The following is a 24,660-nucleotide window of genomic DNA, read 5'->3' as shown; positions in this document are numbered from 1 at the left end:
ATGTGTGATAAAAAAAAATATTGTAAGATGTTGGTATTTTTTTCTCTCTGTGTGTTTCCCTTTCCCGTACCTCTATTCAAGTAAATATATAGCTCTGGGCACACTGCTTCAAGAGAGGTCTGGATCTCAACAGGGAAGAAGAAAAATATAGTTTGAAGATATATGTGGCTTTTTGGTTTTGCTTTTAGTTCCCAAAACTATACATAAGGAGAACTTTGAGAGTTTATTGGACGAGTTAAAGGTAAAGGAATATATGAGTGAAGTATCTTGGCCAGAAATGAGAAATTATATGTATTTATCAAAAAAACAAGTTAAATAAATCTCTCTCTTCCATTACTTCAGGTTGCACAGCTAAGAAAGAGAGAGGCTTGCCTCCTGGCTTGTTGATGGCTGTCTTCTCTCTCTCTCTTCACTGTCTTCTCTCTGGGCCTCTGCTCTTAACCTCCTCTTATAAGGGCACCAGTCATATTGGACCAGGACCCACTCATATGATCTCATGTTATTTTAATTACCTCTATAAATACAGTCACACCCTGAGGTACTGAAGGTTAGAGTTTCAACATGAATTTAAGAAGTGGTATAATTCATCCCCAAAAAGAGAGTGCTATAGATCCTAAGAATAGAAGAGCACGTGTATTGAAAAGAGGTGGTGCCACCAGGGAATGTAAACAGCCTGCACCAGAGAGGATATAACAACATGATATGTCTTGACAGACAAGTCCGTAGGTACAAAATGTCTTCTACTGCAAGAGTGGTTTGCAGTCAGCAGAGGGACAAGATCTGAAGGGATCTAAGCATTGGTGACAATGGATGTCCCAGCAGTAACCAGATGACTGATGAACAAGGGCCCAATCATTCCCTTTCTCCAGCCTCTTGATACTACAGAGCACTCTGGACTCTTACATAAACTTGGGGAAGTACATCTAATATTACCAACATGACACATTTAAAATAAGTTATATTTCCCCCCAAGTGAAAGGCAACACAGAATCAAAATTTAAGTTGCTTTTAGAGGATAGAAGACAGTTATAGTTCTTTCAGGATCCAAGTTTAGGGATTGAAATTAAAACCTGTTACTGTAATAGACTTCCTTAATATTCCTAAGTAACTCGGGTAGGTGTCTATATCTACAACCAAATGAGTCTCACTAAAACAGAAAACGCAACATAGTAAACGTTCGTAACTACATAAGGTGATGAAGTGGACAGTCAGGAGATACCCCTCTCAATCCTGTGCTGATATATGTGGTACATTAAGTAGTAATTAAATTGTCCCCCTATAGCGTAAGGGATCCCGTGCTTAGTGAGTGTAAGGTTCTGAAGGATCTTGTAGCTAATGTTTTAGAGAAGTTCCAAAGAATAAGTCATGCTCTGGTGAAAAAGAGATTAACCTCAGACCATGTTGCCTGCTGGAGGCAGATAAGAAAAGGCAGAGATAGTTTCAGACTCCGTTTCTGGGAACATTTCCCACTTGTAGGAAAATTCTCAAAATCATTAAAAACTCAGGCCAAAACCAAATTATGCACATTACTAAATTCAAGTAAATTTCTACTTCTGCTGCAATGGTTAACATTGAATTCCTGGGATGTTACAAGCTACACTCTTAGCAAAGAGGTTCACAAAAGGGATTAGAACCCCTAAACTCTAGCCTTTTAGAAACCTTTCTATCCTAACATACCTGTGGCACTAGGGAGGAGGAGCAAGGTGCATATAAAACCTTTTCTCCGCTTTCAACACAGCAACCAACCCATTCCTGATGAATATAAGTATCGCCAAATATATTGTTTATGACTTGAATGTAATGAATGCCAAGGAGCAATAGTCAAATGTAAAGGAAGGCTGTCTGATGCTGTTTCTCCAAATCCTGCCATTCTTAAGAATTTTGGGTTATTCACCATTATTAGAAAGACGGAGTCTTGAGGACTGGGTTGTCCCCAAGCAACATGAAACTGCAGATTCAACACTCTGGGCCCCTTTGCAGCAGTTACACATCACTGGTCAAATGACATGGCTATGTGATGTATAGTTTAATATACCAAGATATTGACTTCGATATTTACCCAAATCTTTATCAAATCTTAGATGTTCAGCAACTTTTGACCAGGTTGCAAGAGATGCTATTGACAGACGAAAGTCACTGCTGGCTGCAGATGCCCCTTGGGAGAAATCAATCCAAGAGGGTGGAAAGTGGAGGAATTAGCACTGTGGACCCAGGGACAGACTCCACTGTCGACCCAGGGACAGACTCCACTGTCCCACTCCACTGAAGCGGAGTCTTGCACGTTTGTCAGTTCTTAAAGTATGGCAACCAAAACATATCCCATGCCCCACAAATACTCCAACGGTACTGAACAGCAAATGTCTCCTTTGTCTAACCTATATTAAAAGCACTATAAAATGATAAGGAATTTGTTAAATTGTCCAATCATATGGCTGATTCATACTAAGTTGAAAGAAAGTAAAACAATTGTTTTCACAGGCTGAAGCTTTTGATCAGACCACTGTAAGTTTTCTCATGCTTATCATAATTTGCAGTTGGCAGAATCAATGAGATGCTAATGTACTGTATCATACAATCAAGTGGTCTTGAGAGGTGGCAATTAAGGACCATGAAAAGGTAAGTTTTAAGAGTGACAAATGTAAGGCAAGCCACATTAAAAATAAAAACTGTACAAATAGGGGATAAGGAAGATACCTTTTGGAAATTCACGTGAAAAAAATTAAATTGAGTGCAACAGAAACCGAAGGGATGGTGGTCTGGATAACTGTGTCATGTGAAGAATAGCTGAAGGAACTAGGGATCTCTATCCTGGAAACCAGTAAACACAAAAGCCTCATGAGATCATGAGAGTCATTTTCAAATATGAAGTGCTAGCATACAGAAAAGGAAAGATCTATTCTACTTGGCTAACAGTTTAAAAAGAAATAGATTGTATAGAAAGAGTGTTCATTTAGACTTACTATAATGAGGAGTTGAATATATACATTTATCCAAAAATCGTAAAGAACTGTCTTTGAGGTAATTCACCATTCCTATTTGGGCTCAAATAAAAACTGAAATCAACACATTATATTAGGTATTCCTGCAATGGACAGGAAGTTGGAATGTATGATTTCTATGATCCACCCAACGATTAGTAGAATTGGTATATTTTCAATGGGTTATTAGTAAATGTGTAAGTGACTCTGAAATGGGTAAGTGTGATGGCTGTATATTTAATGAACCAAGGAAAATATGATCCACTCATGCTTGGAAGGGTCAGAGGTGAGCATTCAGGCAGAAATTGGTGGCATCTGTTACCAGTTCAGAATTTTACAAGTACTGAATATTATCACTTCTGTGACACATTCAATGAATGTGCAATGCTCACTGGTTAAAGTGATGAGAACTGTTATATATCAAATTTCTCCCTCTGTTAAGCCACAAAATACAGATTTACCAGTTGATCATTATGATGCTCTTAATGAGACCCTAAAATGTTGCCTGAGGCTGGCACCAATGCTGAATTGTTGATTTCCTAATTATTTTACATATATGAAGGATGAACAAGCCTTATATGTAATAACAGTTTGTTGTGAGTAAATGTGTATGTGTGTCAATATAATTCAAAACAAATAATTCTTAACATTTTCTGATTAAAATCAAAATATTTTATGGAAGTTTTCTAGCTAGGATTTGAACAACAATCTTCATTAAGGTACTTTGTTATGTTCCTGAGGCACAAGTAACCTTGTAAGAGTGTGGCCAAGATGGTGGAATAGGAAGACACTGAGTTCACTTCCTCCCACAAGCACATCAAAATTACAAATATTTACAGAGTAATTATTAATGAGAAAGGCTGGAAAGACTTATCAGAAAATATCTTCTACAAGACATAAAGAGGTAACCATGAGATAGTAGGAGGGGCTGAGTTGTTTTACAGTCAAGATACTTCTGGGTGGGCATCCCATAAATAGGAGGGTAATTGCAATTGCAGAAGTTCTCCCCAAGGAGTGAGAGGTCCAAGTCCCACATCGGGACCCCTAGCCTGGGGGTCCTGAACTGGGAAGATAAGTCCCTAAAACAGCTGGTTTTTAATGGCAGTAGGGCTTACTTTCCAGAAAATCGAGAGCTGTGAGAAATTAAGACTCCCATCTTAAAGGGCACACACAAAATCACATGCTCCAGGATGAAGGGAAGAACCAGGAATTTGAAAGAAGCCTGGGTCAGACCTACCTGCTGAAATTAGAGAGCCTCCCAGAGAGGCAGGAGGCAACTGGAGCTCACCCTGGGAACACAGACGGTGGTGGAAGCCATTTTGGGAAGCTTGTTCTACCACAAGAACACTGGTGCTGGCATGCGGGCAGACTTATAAGCCCTGGGATCCCCTGGGTTCTGGCCCCACCACTAGTGAGTGGGTGGACTCCAGTCCCAGGACCACCAGAGCCCCACAGCCTGCCATGGCAGGAACCAGCCCTGAGCCGTGAGCTGGCTGACACCAGTGCCATGATCCTAGCTCTGCCCTCTAGCAGGCCAACACCAGATCTGGGACGCGTTAGGCCCCTCAGTCAGCTGCCCCAGGATCCAGCCTCACCTGACAGAGGGCCGACACCAGCTTCGAGACACCCCAAACACTGTAGCCAGCCATGTCAGAAAACAGTTCTGCCTATTGGCAGGCCAACAACAGGACCCCCAAAGCCCTGCAGCCAGAAACCCTGGAACCTGGCTCTGTCAACCAGTGGGCCAGCACTAACTCAGAAATCCTGGGCCCATCCGCAGCAGGCCAACACCAGCTCTAAGACACCTTGGACCCCTCAATAAGCTGCCCTGAGACCCAGTCCCAACCCCCAGTGGGCCACCACCAGCTCTGGGACACCATAGAACCCCTAGAAATTCATGTCAGGAACTGGCCCCATCCACCAACAGGCCAACACTCGATCTGGGACCACCAACCCCACAACCACCACCATGGAACCTCAGTTCCTCCCACCAGTGGGCCAGCACAAGCCCCAGAATGCCTCAGGGATCCACAGACAGCTACCTCTTGACCTGGTCCCACCCAAAAGCAATCGGCAGCCCCTGCCCTGTGTAGTACTTGGCAACCAGCCAGACTGGGAGCCAGCAACTCCTACCACACCACCCACAGTATTGTGCCCACCACAACGGAAGGGCCCCTAGAGCATATCACTGTGGTGACCAGAGGGGAGTGCACTCCTGGGATGTACAGAATGTCTCCTACAAAAGGCTGCTTCTCCGATGTTGAGAAACATAGCCAACCTACCAAATACAAAGGAATAAAAACATCAAGTTAGGCAAAATGAGGTGTCAGAGGAATACATTCCAAACAAAGGAATAGGATAAAACCCCAGATGAACTCAGTGAAGTGGAGATAAGCAATCTACTCAATAAAGAGCTCAAGGTAATGACTGTAAAGATGTTCAAAGATCTCAGGAGAAGATTAGATGAACAGAGTGAAGAGTTAGAGGTTTTTAACAAAGAATTAGAAAATGTAAAGAACCACCAAACAGGGATGAAGAAAACAGTAAGTGAAATAAACAGACTAGAGGGAATCAGCAGCAGATTAGATGACAGGAAGACAAAGTAATGGAAATCACTGAAGCTGAAGAGAAAAAAAAAGAAAAAAAGAAAGAAATGAGGACATTTGAGAGAGCTCTGGGGCAACCTCAAGCATACTAACATTTGCATTATAGGAGTCCCAGAAGGAGAAGAGAGACAGTAGGGGGCAAAGAATGTATCTGAAGACAGAAGAGCTGTAAATATCCCTAACCTAGGAAAGGAAACAGACATCCAGGTCCAGGAACCAGGAAAAGCCCCAAACTGGATTGATCCAAACTGAACAGCTACATGCAAAAGAAGCAAACTGGACTACTCTCTCACACCATGCACAAAAATAAATTAAAAATGGATTAAAGACTTACATGTAAGACCTGAAACCATAAAATCTCAGAAGAAAGCTTAGGCAATAAGCTATTAAACATCAGTCTTAGTAATATTTTTTGGATATGTCTCATCAGCCAAGGGAAACAAAAATCAACAAATGGGACTATATCAAACTAAAAACCTTTTGCACAGGGAAGGAAACTATCAATAAAATGAAAAGGCCATGTACTGAATGGTAGAGGATATTTGCAAATGATATATCCAATCATGGGTTACTGCCTAAAATATACAACAAACTTATACATCTCAACATTCAAAAAACAAACAACTCGTTTAAAAAATGATCAGAGCATCTGAATAGACATTGTTCTAAAGAAGACACACAGATGGCCAATAGGCACATAAAAGATGCTCAGCGTTACTAATGATCAGGGAAACGCAAATCAAAGCCAAAATGAAGTATCATCTCACACCTGTCAGAATGGCTATATAAGACAACAAGTAACAAGTGTTGACAAGGATATGGGAAAAGGTAATGGCATGAAGTAAATGGTAAAGTAATGCTAAAAGCTAAAGTAATGGTATATCCTGAGGGCCAAAACAAGCATTGTATGCCCGGGCTGGTGGTAGACTCTTCCCTGGACCCTGCTGGGTATCACTGAGTAATAGGGGAGGTGGTCCTGTGTGAGTGAGCCACCATCATTTTAGAATGCAGTGCACCAGCAAGGTCATTTTTAGTAGGTAGACTTAACAGTGAGCAACCCTACAATAGTTAACCCCATGTAACGGTAAGAAACAAGGATTAAAATGACTCCCCTACATATACACAAACACACATGCACATTTATGTTTCAGAGAGAGAGCAGTGTCTAGTACAAACTAGAGTTAATTTCTACCAGCTGAATTAATAAGAATTCACTTCGTTCACAGATAACATGTGGGAGAAAACCGTATCTACACAAAGATGATACAAAATAAGCCAAGCAAAGGCTCAGGAAAGAGAACAAACAGATAAAGCACACTCATCAGAAAAAAAAATTGCCACTGAGCAAATGGAAAGTGTAAACAAGCACATCCTTATGAGCAAAGTTGTTAAGAAAACCACTGAATAACTCAAAGCAAGAGAAGACTTAGTGGACATTGTTAAGTCGTTTGCCCATTTTAAAAAACCAGATTGTCTGGGGTTTTTTAATTGTTGTTTTTGAGTTGTAGGAGCTTTTAAAATATATTTTGGATATTAACCCGTTATCAGATATATATGATTTGCAAATATTTTCTCCCATTCTGTGGATTGCCTTTTCATTCTGCTGATTGTGTTCTTGGATGTGCAAAAGTTTCAAATTTTCATGAAGTCTAATTCTATTTTTGTTGCTGCTGTTGTTTATGCTTTTGGTATCACATCTAGGAAATTATTGCCCAATCCAATGTCATGAAGCCTTTGCCCTATATTCCCTTCTAAGAACATCAGGGTTAGCCCTAATGTTTACACTTTTTATTCATTTTGAGTCAATTTTTATATATGGTGTAAGGGTCTACCTTTGCTCTATGGCATGTGAATATTCAGTTTTCCCAACACCATTTATCGAAAAGACTGTTCTTTCCCTCTTGGGACTTTGTTGAAAAGCATTTGACCATATGTTAGGGTTTATTTCTGGGCTATTCTATTCAATTGGTCCATATTCTTGTCTTTATGCTAAAAACCATACTGTTTTGATTACCGTAGATAAGTAGTAAGTTTTGAAACTCGGAAACATAAGACCTCCAACTTTGTTCTTTTTCAAATTGTTTTGGCTATCTGGGATCTTTCAAGATTCCATGTGAATTTTATGATGGATTTTCTATTTCTGCAAAAAACACCATGGGAATTTTGATAGAGACTGCATTTTGAAGCTGTAGATCACGGTGGGTAATATACTGACATGTTAACAATATTAAGCATTTCAGTCTATACACACAGGATGTCTATTTACTTGTATCTTCTTTAATTTCTTTCAGTAACATTTGTAGTTTTCATTGTGCAAGTATTTTACTTACTGAAGTTTATCCCTAAGTATTTTATTCTTTGTAATGCTATTGTAGTTGGAATTTTTTAAATCTCCTTTTTGTAGCATTCCTTTTTAGCATGTAGAAATACTACCGATTTTTGTTTACTGATTTTGTATTCTGTAACTGCGCCGAGTTAATTTATTAGTTCTAACAGATTTTATGTAATCTTTTGAGTATTCCACGTATAAAAATAATGTCTTCTGCCAACAGAGACAATTTTACCTCTTCCCTTTCTTTTGGGTATCTTTTATTCCTTTTTCTTGCCTAATTTTTATGGTTAGGGCTTCTAGTACTATGTTGAATAGAAGTGGTAAGAGTAGGCATCTTTGTCTTGTTCATGATTTTTCAATCTCTGAAAGAATATTTCTGTAAAGAATAATCTTAAGTGAAATATAATGATCTGAGTCTAGGACAAAAAATAAATAAATAAGATACAAGTAGTTTTCATACTAATGAAGAAGTCATTAGTCCAAAAGAACAGAGGTCTCTAACTGCTAGTATATTACAATAAAGCAAATTCCAAGCAGTTTTTACTTAAACACCTAGGATCTTGCCTTGGAATACTTTTTATAAATATCTACCTTCATAATTCTTTTGGTATAATACTGGGTACTTAGAGGTTATACATTCACTGTTGCTGTTGACATTAACTTTGAAATAGCGCTCAATGTGATTAGGACATAGAGTTTGGTCAAATGTGGCCTCCCAGCCACACAGTGTACCAATACTGCATTTGCTGAACCATTCTTGGGTGTACTGAGATTCATCATACTTTCTTGGGTGCAGGCTCATACTTTAGGGAGCGATTTTTTCACATCTGGGAAAAGCCCTGAGTGTGGCTAGATAAAGCACCAACTGGTGGATACCATATTGAATATGACTAAAATGTAGTCCTCACTGCTATTGATATGATTTTGGTTTATATTTTCATGTGCGTGTGTACATCCACATACCATGCCTTGGCATCACTACTGTCCTATGTTTCAGGATAAATCTGACTCATTTTATCTAAAAGGGTCATTATTAAAAATATTTTTGAGGAAGGCTTAAAATTTCAAATTGATGTGATTACATTTTCAGAATTAAATGAAAATGAATTTCTGGAGTTAGCAGAGAATGTTGAAAAGAGTGATCTGACTTAGCGTAAGTGCCAGTTGACCTTATTAACACACTTGAAAGAAACACTTTATTGTTCTCAGAAGGATGCCTGTGTTACAGGAATACTTCACTGGCCAGACTATTTCAAAGTATTAGGCTCCTTCTCTGTTGGAATAGTTTATGTGAGGCCCCTTGTTTACACCATGTGGTTATCTGAAGGAAAAAACATCACTCTTATTTACTTAGGGAGGGAGTCCTTGCCAGCACAAAATAATTCATTTTAGAAAGTATTTTCTCAGCTCATTTAGGCAATTCAATATCTCCCTTAAACACTCATAAAATTTACCAATAGAGTCCCTTGCCTCTGAAGATAAATTGACAGGAAAGCTTTCCTTATTAAAATCTCCAAAAATGTACCCTGGAAGGAAATGCTACTATTTAGTTAAATTTAATTCAACACGTATTTGTTAAAGCACCAACAATCCTTTAGATACTAGGCAAGCTGACTGACACAGAGACAATATTAATAAGTCAATAAATGCCCTCAAAGTCCATACTAGGGAAATTAAGTAAGGCACAGCAAAGAAAATATTAAAAGGATCAAATTAGTATTGTGAGAGAGGAGCAAAAGTGCCCTCTTACCAAAACATCCTGAGACATACTTGGGCTACTTAGGCATTTATATAAGGTAAAATCCAACTCCCAGAGAAGACAGTGTGCTTTCTGGTCAGTACTATATCCACCTTCCTGTAACAACAAATGGAAGCATGTAGATAAAACCTTGGTCAACAGTAAATTGCTTTACCAGGATGGTCACTCATGATTATGGTTATGATTATTATTATGATAATCTTCCTTTAATGGATTTATCGTATCTCTCTCTTAAGCACCGCAAGGAAATAAAAGGCAGCATTTCTTAATTTCTTAATGGCCCATGGAATATTATTTTTTTAAATGACAGTAATCATCCAGAACTTTCTTTTTCTATCTGCAGAGCACAAGTCAATGGCTCTCTTCCAGTCACAAAGAAAGGAACATAGAGAGATGTTACCACATCAGCTTTTCCCCCAACATTGTAACTTCCAAAATAATTTTTAAGGTTTCTTTTTTCCCATTTTGATCCCTCAAGATGAGCACTTTTTCAATAAGGCAGGTTAAAAAGGGTCTTGATGGAAAACTATAAAATAGTGTAAACTCTTTTTCATATCATGAGACAGGACACTTATCAGGAAAATCCATGAAATGCAAAGATTACACCGATCAGGATAAAAATCTACTGTGAGAATAGAGAGGAGTATCAGCTTGCTGCTCTAAAGAGAGAGGCTTGATGTGTCAAAATGCCACTGTTGTGTACTAGTGTGAGATGATAAAGAAATTGGTCTAATAGATTGACTTAAATGTATACATTGTTACACACAACTAGTCCAGCATTCAGCACCATAAGAGTCTATACCCGTAATTTACATTAACATGCTAAAGGCTCAAGATTAGCACTTCTGTCATGCCCAAATTTTCAGATCTGTATTATGTCATTCTTTTCAACATTTGGAGTTCTTAACAATTTTGCGTTTATTCTTCGTTATAGAGATCAAAATACTTTCCCATTTTTCTCTCTTCTCTTTTTTCCAAATAATGCTTTCATATTTCCCCTCAACCACGGACCAGAGCCATATCACATGTGGTCCATATTAAACCAGTTTCCCCAAGTACCGAAAATAAATAAATACAAAAAAGTAAAGATACGAAATTGTGATATACCCTCTGTACCCTGAAAAATCCCACTGTCTGTGGCAAATCAAGATGTAGAGAAAATAACAACAATAACAAACTAATTAAGAAATCAATGAAATGGATATTTACACTCTTGATTGTCACATGTCTTAGAAGTAAAGTGCGGCACAAGATGCTAGTGTTACTTTCTCAAAAGGAGCTGAAAACACTACAGTAACAATCACAGACTTGGCTTTTACAGCTCACAGGGCTTAACGTCTAACCTTGCCATTTACATAGGAATTTGCCTATAAGTTTATATCCTGATCATATTCATATAGATTCTATACAGCTCTAATTGGGTAGGACTTCGTGTGTTTCTTCCACAGAATCAACATATATTCAGCTGATTCTGATCACATGAATTAGACCTTGAAATATATGTTCTATTTACCATATATGATACCCTGAATTTCAATTCCATAGAAACAAAATCTCAATACCAACCTCTACAGCAGAGACACCATTTTCTGCAAAAGAGATACAGTGCTTCAAACAAACTGCTCTGTCACTCAAGACTTTGCACTGGGGGCAACGTATATGTGAGCCAGTAATTTTTTTCTTTTTTTGCATTTCTCTATTTGACAGTTGCTACAAAACTTTAGGAGGTATGCACTCAAATAATACAATAAAATAACCATAGCTATTTAAAAACCTTGAAATTTTAATCTTTTTTCTCCATGAGAGATAATTATCACCTTTTGCTTTTTGATGGAAAATCTTGACAACTGCTCATTCAAGAAAACTTTGGTTTTAGTTTCACTAAATGATGACAAGCCATGCTCATCCTGGCACTTAATAAAATACTATCTACAGTAATTCTCAAAGATGCTGCTTTAGATAATAGGTTGCACAGCCCTGTGCTCCCCTCAAACACTGTCTTTATCCTATCAGAGTGGCCCTATGACCAAAAGCCTTGTTGCCTTGTGTGTTATTTTTTTTTTATCATCTTTTATCATCTTTAAGATCCTAATGCAGTTTTTAATTTAGTAGCATTTAGTTTCATTTTAATAATTACAAAATTCCCCCACTAAGCTAAGTAGAACAAGAAAATTTGTTAGCTGTGGATTTGGTTGGTAGTACAGGGTACCAATCAGAGAGAGCTTCTGGGACGAGCCAGATCTACCAGGGTGTGGCTACCCTTGCTGGGCGCCATGTAACCTGTAGATGTTGCAGTGTATGTGCTCTCAGGCAAAGCACAGTTTAGGGAAATAGATAAGAGAAATTCACTCTAAACTGGCAGAAATTCAGAAACTGGATTCCATTTTTAGAAGAAGACAAGAGTCTGGGAAATAGAAGATAGATGAGAGACGGCATGACCTGCTTGAACTTAACTTTCATCAAAACTGAAAAACAACTCACCGAGCATCTAGGAAAACACATGTGTATACTGAAAACTATTTAGAAAATAGACTAGAATAATATTTGCATTTATGACAAGAAACAGAGCCAACTGATTGCTTTATCTGTCTGTTAGTGTTTAAATATAAGAGCATGTATTTTAGAAATTGAGCCACTGTCCTTGACAATCGAGCAAAATGTCACTTAGACATTTTACTCAAACTATGTTGTATTAACAACTAAAAACAACTAATTATCCCTGTACAAATTATTTTAGATCCTCAAGAATGTTCACTGAAACATGGATATTAAGGAATGCAACACTTAAAAAATTGGACATTTTTAGGAAGTTGGACTGAGTATGATTAATTTTTGGTTTTGTGACAAAGGATGGCAACTATTTTTGTAATAGACAATTAATAGAATTAATTTAGAGAGATTTAGATTCATAAAAATGGATCAGCATTTCTTACAAACAGTTAATTGAGCAAATGATGTGTAATTGATAAGTAAACTATTAGAACTGTGTTTCATATTGTTATATGAAACAATCTAAGTAGGTTACACTGAAAATCTCTGATTACTGGATTTAATAAAATATTTTGAAGTAAAGTAGGCTTAATGTTGACCAGAAAATAAAATTAAAATGCTCTTTGAATCATACTGTGGTTTCAAACCAGCTTGAGTAAATTGTACAGTAGAACTCACCCCTACCATAGTTCCACACCATTTAACCCTGTGGTCTATAGAGAATGCCACTGAAATTGGTTTGGTAAATGCTTCCACAATAGGCCTATCAACTGGTTATTAATTAGCTAATGAAGGGAAGAGGATGGAATTGTACTGGGATTCTATCAGGATTTGTACTTCATTGGGAGGCCAACATCTTTAGACTGCTAGAGTTAGATTTTTGTTCCTGTTAAGAGGATATGCTCTCTTTTCAAATCTGGAGTTGGTCATTTCAATATCTGATTTATATAAGTCGGGTTACACTATCCCTTTCCACTTTGAAGTGGATAGTTTCTGCGAGTCTCGGGTAAATTTCGATGCTCAGCATTTGCACACTAAGCTTCCTGCTCTTGAACTAATGCATCCCTGGTATCCTCTTTAAGAAGCTCATCATTTGAAAACACTGAATATTCACGATTAAAATATTTACTTCAGAAAAACAATTTGATTTCATGAATATTGAGACTTAATCTGATGCTCTGTTTTCTTTCATCCTTCCCAAATACGTCAGGCATGAACATTTCTAGTGTTGCTTCTTTGTTTTCAACTTTAAAGGTGGCTTAAACACTTGCATTAAAAATGTCAAGCAAGCCAAAGTCACTGAATAGATTAAATCTTTTTTTCTGTTAAACTATAAAAAGGTCTTTGTTTTTGCTACAGTGGGCAGATCCTTTCAAAGATATTCAAATGGAATTCACTGTCTTTCCCAGAACATTCAATAGAAGACTGTATTAGTCTTACCTCATGGGATATATCTTCTCAATAAAGATTGTGTCATACTGGACAGGTCATCACTCTCTTCATTTTCTGAGATGTTTTTTCCTCTGGTTTATTGAGTGAATTGAGGTCAACAGGCAAGAGCTTCCTGATTCCTTTCTCTTAAAGCTTTTTGCCTTCCTAGCTCATACTTAATTTCATTTTGTCACAGCTTTAGAATATGATGAGCCTGTACTTCTGTTCAAGGCCAAGTCTCTAACTCAGCTCCCTGCGTCTCCTCCTTTATCCCCTCTAGGATTACACTGGCACTCAGCCCCTCTCTCTCCTTACCTTAGACCTCTTTACTGGTTCTCTGAACAAGCACATGACCCATCACTTTAGACCAAAGAACAAACAAAACCCAGCAAAAGCCACACTCCCAAAGCCTCTGTATCCTTTCGCCATTTAGGTTTTTTTTAATTTTCATATATACACACATACACACACACATTTATATACACACATTGATGCAACAAAAGATGGTTTAATCCAGCAAACTGAGTGAACCAAAAACACTAACTTGAAAAATACATGCAATGCCACGATCACTGCAGTACTATTTACAGTAGGCAAAACATGGAAGCAAACTAAGTGCCCACTGATGGATGAATGGATGAAGAAAACGTGGTATCTATGTATGTCTGTATATACATATATATAGTACACACATATACAATAGAATTTTTTTTGCCTTTAGAAAAGAAAGAAATCTTGCCATTTATGACAGCATAGATGAAACCTGAGGACATTTTGACAGGTGAAATAAATTAGATAAAGATAAATCTTGTATGATTTCATTTACATGTGGAATATAAAAGGAACAAAAAGTAAAGCTCACCTATTCGGAGAACAGACTGGTGGTTGCCAGAGGTGGGGGCGTGATAGGTGGGTGGGTGAAATGGGTAAAGGTGGTCAAAAGGTACAAACTTTCAGTTATAAAATAAATAGGTCCTGTGGATGTAATGTACAGCACGGTGACTATAATTAATATTATATTGTACATTTGAAAGTTGCTAAGAGAATAGATCTTAAAAATTCTCATCACAAGAAAAAAACGTATAACTATGTGTGGTGATGGAGGTTAACTAGGCTTATTGTGGTGATCATTTCACAATATATACAAATACCAATTCATTATGTTGGACACCTGAAACTAATATAACATGTCAATTATATTCAATTAAAATAGGTAAGAGAAAAAAGTAAATTGTAGGCATCAACTAACTTCCACCTAAAAACTCAAGTTTAACATTTTTCTTTTGATGTAAATTTTATACACAGTGAAAAATAAAAACTCAAGTGTAAACTTTGTCTTGACAAATATGTATCTGCGTACCCAACCCCTGTCGAGATACAGAACATTACTGTCACCCCAGAAAGACTTTCCTTATTAAAAAAAAGATTTATATCTTATGCAGGAAAATGGAGACTTGAGGCAAATAATTTTATAACTGGAAATGGGCATGCCACTTCTTCTGCTAGGCCTTTAGAGTGGATGATTAGAGTCCATCAATTAGGAGTTCGAGGTTTGTTGTTACTGTGTCTATCCTCAGTATACCGTAAGTTTTAAATTCCTTTAGCTGTACCTGGCATGGTAGGGGCTGGTTCGCTTGCGTGTTTTACTTTCCCTTCCAATGTCTGCTCTACCCTCAGCTTTAGTTCTCTCCTTCATGCTACTGTAACAGAAAAGAATAAATCTGACTCAATATTAGATCTGTTCCTTTGGCTTTAACCCTGTGCTGTCTTAGTCTTGCTGGTTCTGCATGTTTTGTAAAAGAATGCTGCATATAGTCTGAAATGTACAAGGTAGCCTATTCTCAAGGCTCTGACCTTTAACGGTATTAACACTTTTTCATTCATATAAAGATAACAAGTTGCAGAACAGAAAATAATGTTTGTTTTGTTGGAGGTTTACAGGGACACTGTAACATGACCCACATGGACAGCTGCAAGAACAAAGGATTCCAAGAACAAAGAATTCCTACACCAAGAAGTCTGAAACAACCCAGCATACCACCTCCCCTTTTTAGTATAAAAGTAGCCTAATTCTGACTTGTGGGAAGATGGTTCCACGACTTAGTCTGCCATCTTCTCGGTCTGCTAGCTTTCCAAATAAAGTCATTATTCCTTGCCCCAACACCTTGTGTCCCGATTTCTTGGCCTGTCATACGGCGAGCAGAATGACTCTGGACTCAGTAACACTACATATCAGAGAAGTGTCTTGCAGGGAATTTGGTAGAAGGCGATATTTTAGATGAGGATGTGGGTAGGTGGTGTGTTTTCTCTTGTTTTTATCACGTCTCTGCTTTAGGTAAAAACCAGATCCCACAGTTCAGGAAGCTGGTATTCTTAGTGTTGCTACCACTTTTGAGTCCAGGACAGGAGTGAAGTTTTCACTTTCTGTTCCCTTTGGCCAGTGGGCTTTCATAAGTGTCCTAGAGGCAACAATGTCTGTTGCCCTTTCTCCCACATATTAAGGATTGTGTTCCATAAGTTAGATAGGAGAGAAAGTTTCTAAGTGGAATTTCCTGACACTCTCCCCACTCCTTCCCCAGCAACTGTTCCCTCATCCAGTTCTGCAGCAGAAAAAAAAACCTTATCAATATTTTCCTATCATTCACCTTTCCATCCATCCGTTTCCCTCTACCTACTTATATATGTGTTGTATTCATTCGTTTGTTCACTCATTCATATGTATTAGAACTGTTATTTGGGAGCACCTGTTAGGATTCAGAGTGCAACGTGAAGACTGTCTCCTTTTTGCCATCACCAGGAACTTCACCTGCCCTCATCATCATACACTTGACTACCCTGCACTGATTTGCTAATCACCTTAACTGAAATCTTTACCAATGTGTGGTTGCATCTTGCCCAGGTAAGCCAGGGCTCACGTCTTATGTCTCCCTGTGAGAACTTGTGTCTTAGATTTGGGGCTACTTCATTATTCTGTGACCCTAGAGCTCTACAGTGGGTTTGAGAAAGTTGTGAACAGGGTTTTGGCTGACATTATTATTAAGGCTATGAGCAAATATTTTTCAAGTTTTATTCTCCAAGCTGAAACCAATTCCATGATTTTAACACATATTTAAATACATACTTTTCCCTAATCTGAGGATACCATAACAGAACCAGTATCTCTTGTTATAGCATTGGCTTTGCATCTAGTCTGCTGGGGATCTAGCAAGACTCTATTATTTACCAGCTGTGAGGTCTTAGGTCACTTCAGGTCATGGGGAATCAATTTCCTTAAGTGAAAAATTAGGCTTATAATAGTTCTTCTGACATAGAATTTTTAAGAGCACTGGATAAACTAATATATGTAAAGCACTTTTAATATTAAAGACTGTATAAATGTTAGCTATTATTATTTACCCTATTACAGCATAATTACTTGTGCATATATGCCCAGGTAGAATGCATAGTTTTTAAGAACAGGTAATTCATTTGTGTTACCAATGTCCAGCACAGCACATGAATATAGGAAATGACTGATAAATATTTCATCAACATATTCATATACCATGTTATTTCAAACTACTATTTTGTTGTGATGATATATTGAGATTACAGAAGCTATAAACTGACTGTATATCCGTCTTGGCTCTATCTCCTACTATGTGATCTTAGGAAAATTATGTAACTTCTTTGCATCTCAATTTTTTCATCATTACAATGATAATAATTACAGTTCCTATCAAACAAGCTTGGTTGAGGATTAGATGAGTTCATGTGTAGCATACTACTAGTATATATTGAATGTCCCACAGATATTAGACACAATAATTATTGTTAATACTAATAGTACTAGGCACATAACTATAATTTAAATATCTTAACCATTTACTAATAATACATTGATATTAATTATTAATAATAATTAGTAAGAGAATTTGCTCTTGTTCACTTTGGTTCAAATGTTTCCCGACTTCATTTAGGTTAGCCGAAACACTTCACACCCTTTCAATATCAAATTAGTATCATTTCCTCCCATTTTTTCCCAAGGAAAAATTTATTACTTTTGGTCCTGCAAAAATCTTTACCTAATTTTAAAACATCCGCTTAATCACATTCATCAGCTACAGGTTTTTATGTCTTCTTTTCTATTACACTGAGTAGACCTGAGGGATGGGCTGGTCTTTGTATTCTAACTATCTATTGCTTTTTTAGAATAATGTGATACTCAATTATTCCTTCTTCTATTAGCTAAAGTACCTTATGGTGGTGTCTTTCAACTATTTTTTTTTAACAGAACACATTTAAACAGTTTTGTATACACCTTCCTTCTTATTCAATAGAGTTTAACTGCGGCAGAGGGGTCAGATCCACACCTAATCCTCATTGGACCTTGCAACAGTTTTTGAAATAATTCTGCAGACCCCACAAAGCTGTGTACAACCATTTAATAGAAAAGCCTTTTTCATTAGAGATGCATTGTACCATTCTTCACATTTAAAGGATCAAAATTTACATTACTATCCATAGAAAGTAATTTCCTCAATGGATATGAAAAAGCCAGGGAAAACTAGCTCAGCAAATGTGAAAATGATTATCTGCGAGCCTTGTGATCCAATGTTTTTTTGAGTCTGGATCTACCTGAGGTAAAACAACGTATTTAAAAAGATATTAACATCTTGATTTTTATTTATTGTATTGGTGGTTGGTTCTTTTAATAAATCCCACATCAACTGTACTGACCACTTTGAAAATATTTTAAAATTCTGAACAATCAAATCTGAAAACATTTATAGAAGCTATAAAAATCTTTTATCTATGACGCCTCATAGTACATGCCACAGCTACCATGTGGTCTTTGGACTGCAGAAGATATAATATCATTTTGAATACTTTTATGACTAGGTCCAGGCCTTAAGGTCCATGACACTATTTCACAGTGTTACTTTGGATATTTGTATGTTTAACAGAATAGAATGTGTGTTATCATCAAGCCTAAAGATCTTAAGTTTTTCCATGGTTATACACCCCCTCCCACGTGCTAATCTCAAGAAGTTGAACGTGGCATTAATAAGTAGAGTATCAGAGCCTAAAGAACATTACATGGTCATGGTAATTACTCTAAAACACATCCGTGTTCACAAAATCATTCAAGGGCTTGTTAATGTATTTATTATTATTTCTTTAGTCCCTGAATTAAAGATTAAACTAGAGATATCTTTATGTCTGTACCTGGCTGTATTTTGAATGTAGAAATTCAGCTACAACCGTAATGGAAATATTCATCACTTCAAACAATTGCTCTTTGCTGCTATTTTATTTATGCTTGAACCTTGGAACTTTATTCTCCCTATCTTTCCACAACAGCTTTAGTTTTTTAGAGTGATTCTTGCACTATAAAACATAATGTTAAATCAATTATACCACAATTTGAATATGTTAATCCTTTGGTGTTATCAGAGGAGAAACACAGAATCTAAAAGTATCGAACTCCTTAGACTAATGGTCTGTCAAGTATTTGAACAAACAACTGAGCAAAGCAACAATAAACCATGTCAAAAATAAACATATAAAATCGTTTCACACTGCTGCACCATGCAGAATTACAAACATTACAAACCACCTATTTTATCACCATTCATTGCAGATGCTTGTATCTTTATGATTGTTTGTTAAAACTTCTTCAATTTCTTTAAAATTGTGGGCTGTTCATATCCTACCTCAATCAAAAAATGACTTGTGACAACTATATCTCTCTTCACCAATCTCTGTAGCCACGTACATTCATCTTTATATTTTAAGATAAGTTGCTATAATACTCTAGATATTTTACCTTGGGGCAACTTTGTTTTTCAGCATTCCTCTTAGTCTCTGCACAGAAACAGGGCTGGAGATGACGGTATTATACAATTGCAAAACAATAATTCCATCGTTCTGCTCTATCAGTACTTACAGCACGGCCATGTAGATGCTAACCACTGCCATGCAGAAAAATGCCATTGGATGACCAATTTTTGCATCATATTATCCTATTAAATATAGGTTGGCTATAACTATGGAATTGCAGAATGAGTGGCACACAGCTCTGAATCTGAGATGCTGAAAAGGACAACTAATACCCATGGGCTGCTACTTGAGGGTTAAAGTTTTGGGGGTAAAAATGGAGCCACAGGAAAGAAATGAAGAGTTTTCATAGACAAGAGTTACAAATGCCTTCCAGGAATAATATTAAACGTTTTCTCACGCTGTCAGATGTCAACATTTTGACAGCACTGGAGAAAGCATTAAACATTTTCCATCTCGTCAAAGTTTTGACATTTTTTCAAGACACATTCATTTTGCCTATGGAAGGAAGCTGTGTATATTATATACTAAGGGAAGATTTAGTCAGAAAGAATGAAAATAAGAGAAACAGATGACATCAGGTGTCATCACAGAGTGATAGAGAGTATAAGTAGTACATAGACTGTGACAATTTAGAGATTATGTCACAATTTTATGTGAGTGTCTTAAGGGAAAGGTATATGATTAACTCTCAATCATCTGTGGTAACGAGAAAAAGTCAAAGCAGAAAAAAATGCTCACGAATTTAAATCCTACCCTTTTACTTTTATAGAGAGTTTCAATTGCATCAATTATTTTATCAAGAAAAACAAAAGGAAAACATTACTTTTGAAGGATTCAAAAGATTTTTCCTGTTTTCTCTTATAATAAATTATAAAACAAAAAATAAGTGATAGGAAGAGTATGGATATTAATAAACAGTCATTAAATCATCAAATGTATCTGTTTTGTTTTTTTAATTTAGAGTGTATGAACTCTTTAATACAAAACTAATATTTTCAAGTGGTAATATCCAAACCTTCTTCATTGTTAAATATTCTGTAGCTTTCTGAGAAAGTAATACTAGAAAATCTCTGACTAAAAAAAACTTTACAAAAGTTTTCTATTGTTTGTGAGTTTTTATGCCCAGAAGAATCATTTGAAAGTAAATAGTTTTCTAATGCAGAGATATTAACAGTGCCTAAAGCTATTTACAGATCTCCATGAGGAGACTAAATTAAAAGTGTCATTTTAGGCTCCAAATGACTCATCACAATAGTTTATTATGGGCAAAGTATGTTTTATTCAGCCTCCTAATACAGAACAAGACATAAGAATATAAATATTAAAGTAAATATATGTAAATTTAAATTTTAATTTTAAGTAAACATCTAACTGATGCAGTTCTCTTGTACACAGTCTGACTCATGTGATCCTACGTTGCTTTACTACAATATGGCATGTTTTACCATAAATTAGTGTTTCTGTTCTGCATATAAAAACATGCCTTGATATATTTATTTTTACATTCACCAAGGCAAGCATATTTCATATTAGTTTTGAATTACAATTGAAACTGTCAAGTAAATAATTCAAATTTGAACAACCACTTAGATTTGTACAGGAAACTGAAAGTAAGGATTAATAACTAAAATTTCATTTTGAAGAGGTATTTTAAAACTTTGGTAATGAAGAAACAAAAGGTAATACTTTAATTCATATTTTTCTTTGTAGAGAGGAAAAAGAAAAAGGTTATTCAGATTTGTGCATTTTAAGATAGATTTTGTAAATGGAATAATTTAAATGAAGGATAACCTTGTGAGTAGAGAATGCATTATTTGAAAGCAGGAAGAAAATACAATGCAAAGATACTTAAGAGATCCGAAGTAACAGCTAACTTAGATTAATTATAGAGGAAAACTTTCTAAAGAATTCCTGAGGAAAAGTATAGAAAACTCTTCCTTAGGAGCCCTTAAAGCAGAATGCTGATTTAATTTGCATGGTTGAGATAACTCACAGATTAGAGATTTGAATAAAGGATCCCTCCTTTGATCTACAGTAGAGTTGTCTGGTTTGCACATAGGTGTCACAGGAAACATAGTGTCAGATACTTCTGTAGTAGGGAAGAACAAATCTGACTTCATATTAGATCTGTTCCTTTGGCTTTAACCCTGTGCTCTTGTTTCTGGTGCTTAGTCATGCTTGTTCTACATCTTTTGTAAAAGAATGTTGCCTAAAGGCCTGAAATAGACAGAGTAGCCCATTCGCAAGGGTTTGACTACTAAGGTTATAACACTTTCCCATTCACATAAAGATTAAAAAGTTGCAGAACAGAAAACAACATTTGTCTTGTTAGAGGGTCACAGGGACATCATGACCTGACCTACCTGGGCAACTAAGAACAAAGGATCCCAACACCAAGAAGCTTGCAACAACCAGCCACACCTCCTCCCCTTTTTAGTACAAATGAAGCCTAAATTCTGACTTGGGAAAGATGGTTCTCTAGTATGTAAGACCCCCATCTTGTCAGTCTGCTGGTTTTCCAAATAAAGTCGCTACTCCTTGCCCCAACACCTCAATCTCTCGATTTATTGGCCTGTCATGCAGCAAGTAGAGTGAGTTTAGACTCGGTAACACTTCCTAGTGGGCATTTTTATTCTGACCACACACATAGTAATAATGATGCAAATGGTGCTTGTGCCATGCAACCTCCAAGACTGTCTTCTGTATTTTCTAACTCCCTGTGCAGATATGTACTGAACATGACAATCTATTGCCTCTTAAAAACATGTAACATAGTTTCCTGAAATCCCCTCAGACTTAAATCTATTCACATATGGTCTAAACAAGGTGTGTGTGAGTATATATACACATACATACATAGGTGTGTATATACATACACATGTATACACGTGCACTGTACATGCATATATGTGTATTTACACTATATAAAATCTATATGCCAAAAGGAAAGATTCGCCAAAGCTGAAAACAAAGCATATGGTCTATGAAGGACGAAACTCTCTCCTATGGCTGGATGGATGGATAGATAGATTTCCTTACATTATGAATGATATCATCATCAATAACAACAGGAGATGTCACATCCCCTTCATGGTTTTTAAAAGAAAAGAGAATCAGTAGAAGGATTTTCAGACAGAGAAGGATAATTGCAGAAATGGATTAAACTCATTCCACATTTGTCCTTAGTTTCTCTAACAGTGATGATTATCACGCTTAGTCAAAAGAAATACATTGCCCATTAATTTTCATATTAAAATCATGTCCTACTTAGGGTAATAAAATCTAAAAGTTTCCGAGAGGTTAGTTGGCAAAGTAGACCAAATGTCTTATATGACGCCTTTTGACATTGTAATTCTATTTTCAGGAATTCATCCTAATGAAATTATCTGAGGCCTATGCAAGTAATAAACTGTGTTCATCATAGTATTCATTACAGCAAAAATTAATTAGAAAAATATAAATGTCCAACAGTAGATGTATCTATGTCATGCATAAAACAAAATAGTGTGCAACCTTGAAAATTACTAAGTCACAGAACACTTTGAACAAACAGAAGACAGAAGAATTACATTCATGAGTATTTTCAAATGTTAGCATAAGAAAAATACATTTAAATTCCCCTTAATATGTCTCTTCCCACCTACATGAATAAAATAATTTACATTTGAATTACTCTACTCTTTTTTCTACTTCTGTAATTCCTAGAAGCAACTCTGAATCTTAACAGGAATTTGGGTCTAAGAGATTACTGGGCATTCCCATAACATACCTTTGGCTTCTGTTCCAACAGGTGTCTTCTCATAAATACGAAGAGATGACTTTAACTGACTTGGAGAATCTTTAAAAGGGATTCCGAGGCCCACTGCCTTGCATGATTCCTAGAAAACAAAATAAGACCCTTAATGACAATGATCCAACAACCAACTTCTTTTCAAAAAATCTATAAATACAAAAATGTTTTCAGTATTTCTAGGCAAATAATCAAAGGAGGAAATAAAAATGACATCTTGATCTCATATATTTGTCAATATCTGCATAGTATTTCTGGAAGGATATTGATCAAGATACTAAAAGTAGCTCTCTGCTAGTAGAGATACAGGTGACTTATTTTTTTAAATAAACATACAAATTTAAAAACCTATTCAACTATGGATTTTAAAAAATGTTCCCTTAGTTCTCAGTTTTATTGACACAAGCTATCAGTTTTGAAATAAACTGAGTATTAATGAATAAGAGATCAGCAAAGAAAATTAAAACTAAGAAAACAGTCCAACTTATGAAATAAGACTATTACATAAGAATTGATACAGAGAAAAACAAGAATCTGGAATTGTCAGAGAGGACCTTGGAGTTCTAATTCTGATGAAAGGATGATGATAATAATGCATTTTTCTGGTTACCAAAGAGGAAGATATAGAAATAAAGAAAAACAAGGTGGTGACTACCATTAAATGAACAGGATTTCCAATGCTGCTGAAGAAATCAGGATCTTTGAGCTTACAGAGGTAGCAACCGCTAACTGGCATATGCATGCCAAGAAGGTAGAAATAAAACATATCTCAGTACACAGTTAGGACTCAGGAACAGAGACAGCACCAAGGGGTGTAGATGACAACCCAGTGGGAACAAGACTGTTTTTCTGACTGATAAATGCTTTGAGGAAGGGTTTTCAGAGAAATAAGGATGAACCACACAGATCACTGATGCTGCCTCAAGGAGAGTGTAAAGACAGATGGTGAGCTGTGCATGAAAATGATGGCCAGGACAAGCGGCAGGTGTATGACCCCTACCCCGAGGCAGGGGTCAAATCTTCTTTGCTGCAGGTGAGTGTGAGGGACATGGTATTCAGGACATGACGATATTCAGGAATATACAGTGCTATGGGCTATCTAATCACTGATATGTTATGCCAATTGTTCCAATTGTTTTGAGCTACTGAAAACATACAAACTACTGAAAGTTAATGCATTGACTTGCTGCACTGAACAGAAATCTATTTCATGTATAGAAAATTTGGAAACTTTGACAGTTTTGAAAATAAAAATCATCATTATCATGGAACCCTTCCCCCAGACATTTTGGATTCCATGCTTCATTTCAGCCACAACCTGCAAAATTTATAACGTCTGTTGTGCCTTTGTCCTTTCAGCACACCTGCCTGGTAAAACTGTGAGCTGGATGAATCCAATTATCTGCCTTCTCTAAGCCTGCACCTGCATAGTTAAACCCAGCTGCCAGTAT

At 36.6% G+C, this 24,660-nt stretch overlaps 1 long non-coding RNA gene across 1 annotated transcript in view; it reads right to left on the bottom strand.

Annotated features, from left to right (window-relative positions):
- The window catches only part of LOC116664206, a 260,804-nt gene that overhangs the window by 129,574 nt on the left and 106,570 nt on the right, over window positions 1-24,660 (bottom strand). The window contains exon 3 of the long non-coding RNA XR_004320601.1: window positions 23,189-23,297. This is a non-coding gene — a long non-coding RNA (uncharacterized LOC116664206). The remainder of the gene's footprint in view (window positions 1-23,188; window positions 23,298-24,660) is intronic.

This window comes from Camelus ferus, chromosome 6 (genome assembly GCF_009834535.1).
Source record: "Camelus ferus isolate YT-003-E chromosome 6, BCGSAC_Cfer_1.0, whole genome shotgun sequence".
Classification (NCBI taxonomy): domain Eukaryota; kingdom Metazoa; phylum Chordata; class Mammalia; order Artiodactyla; family Camelidae; genus Camelus; species Camelus ferus.
The sequence above is the reverse complement of the archived record's forward strand: the minus strand, read 5'-3'. Positions and strand labels throughout refer to the sequence as shown.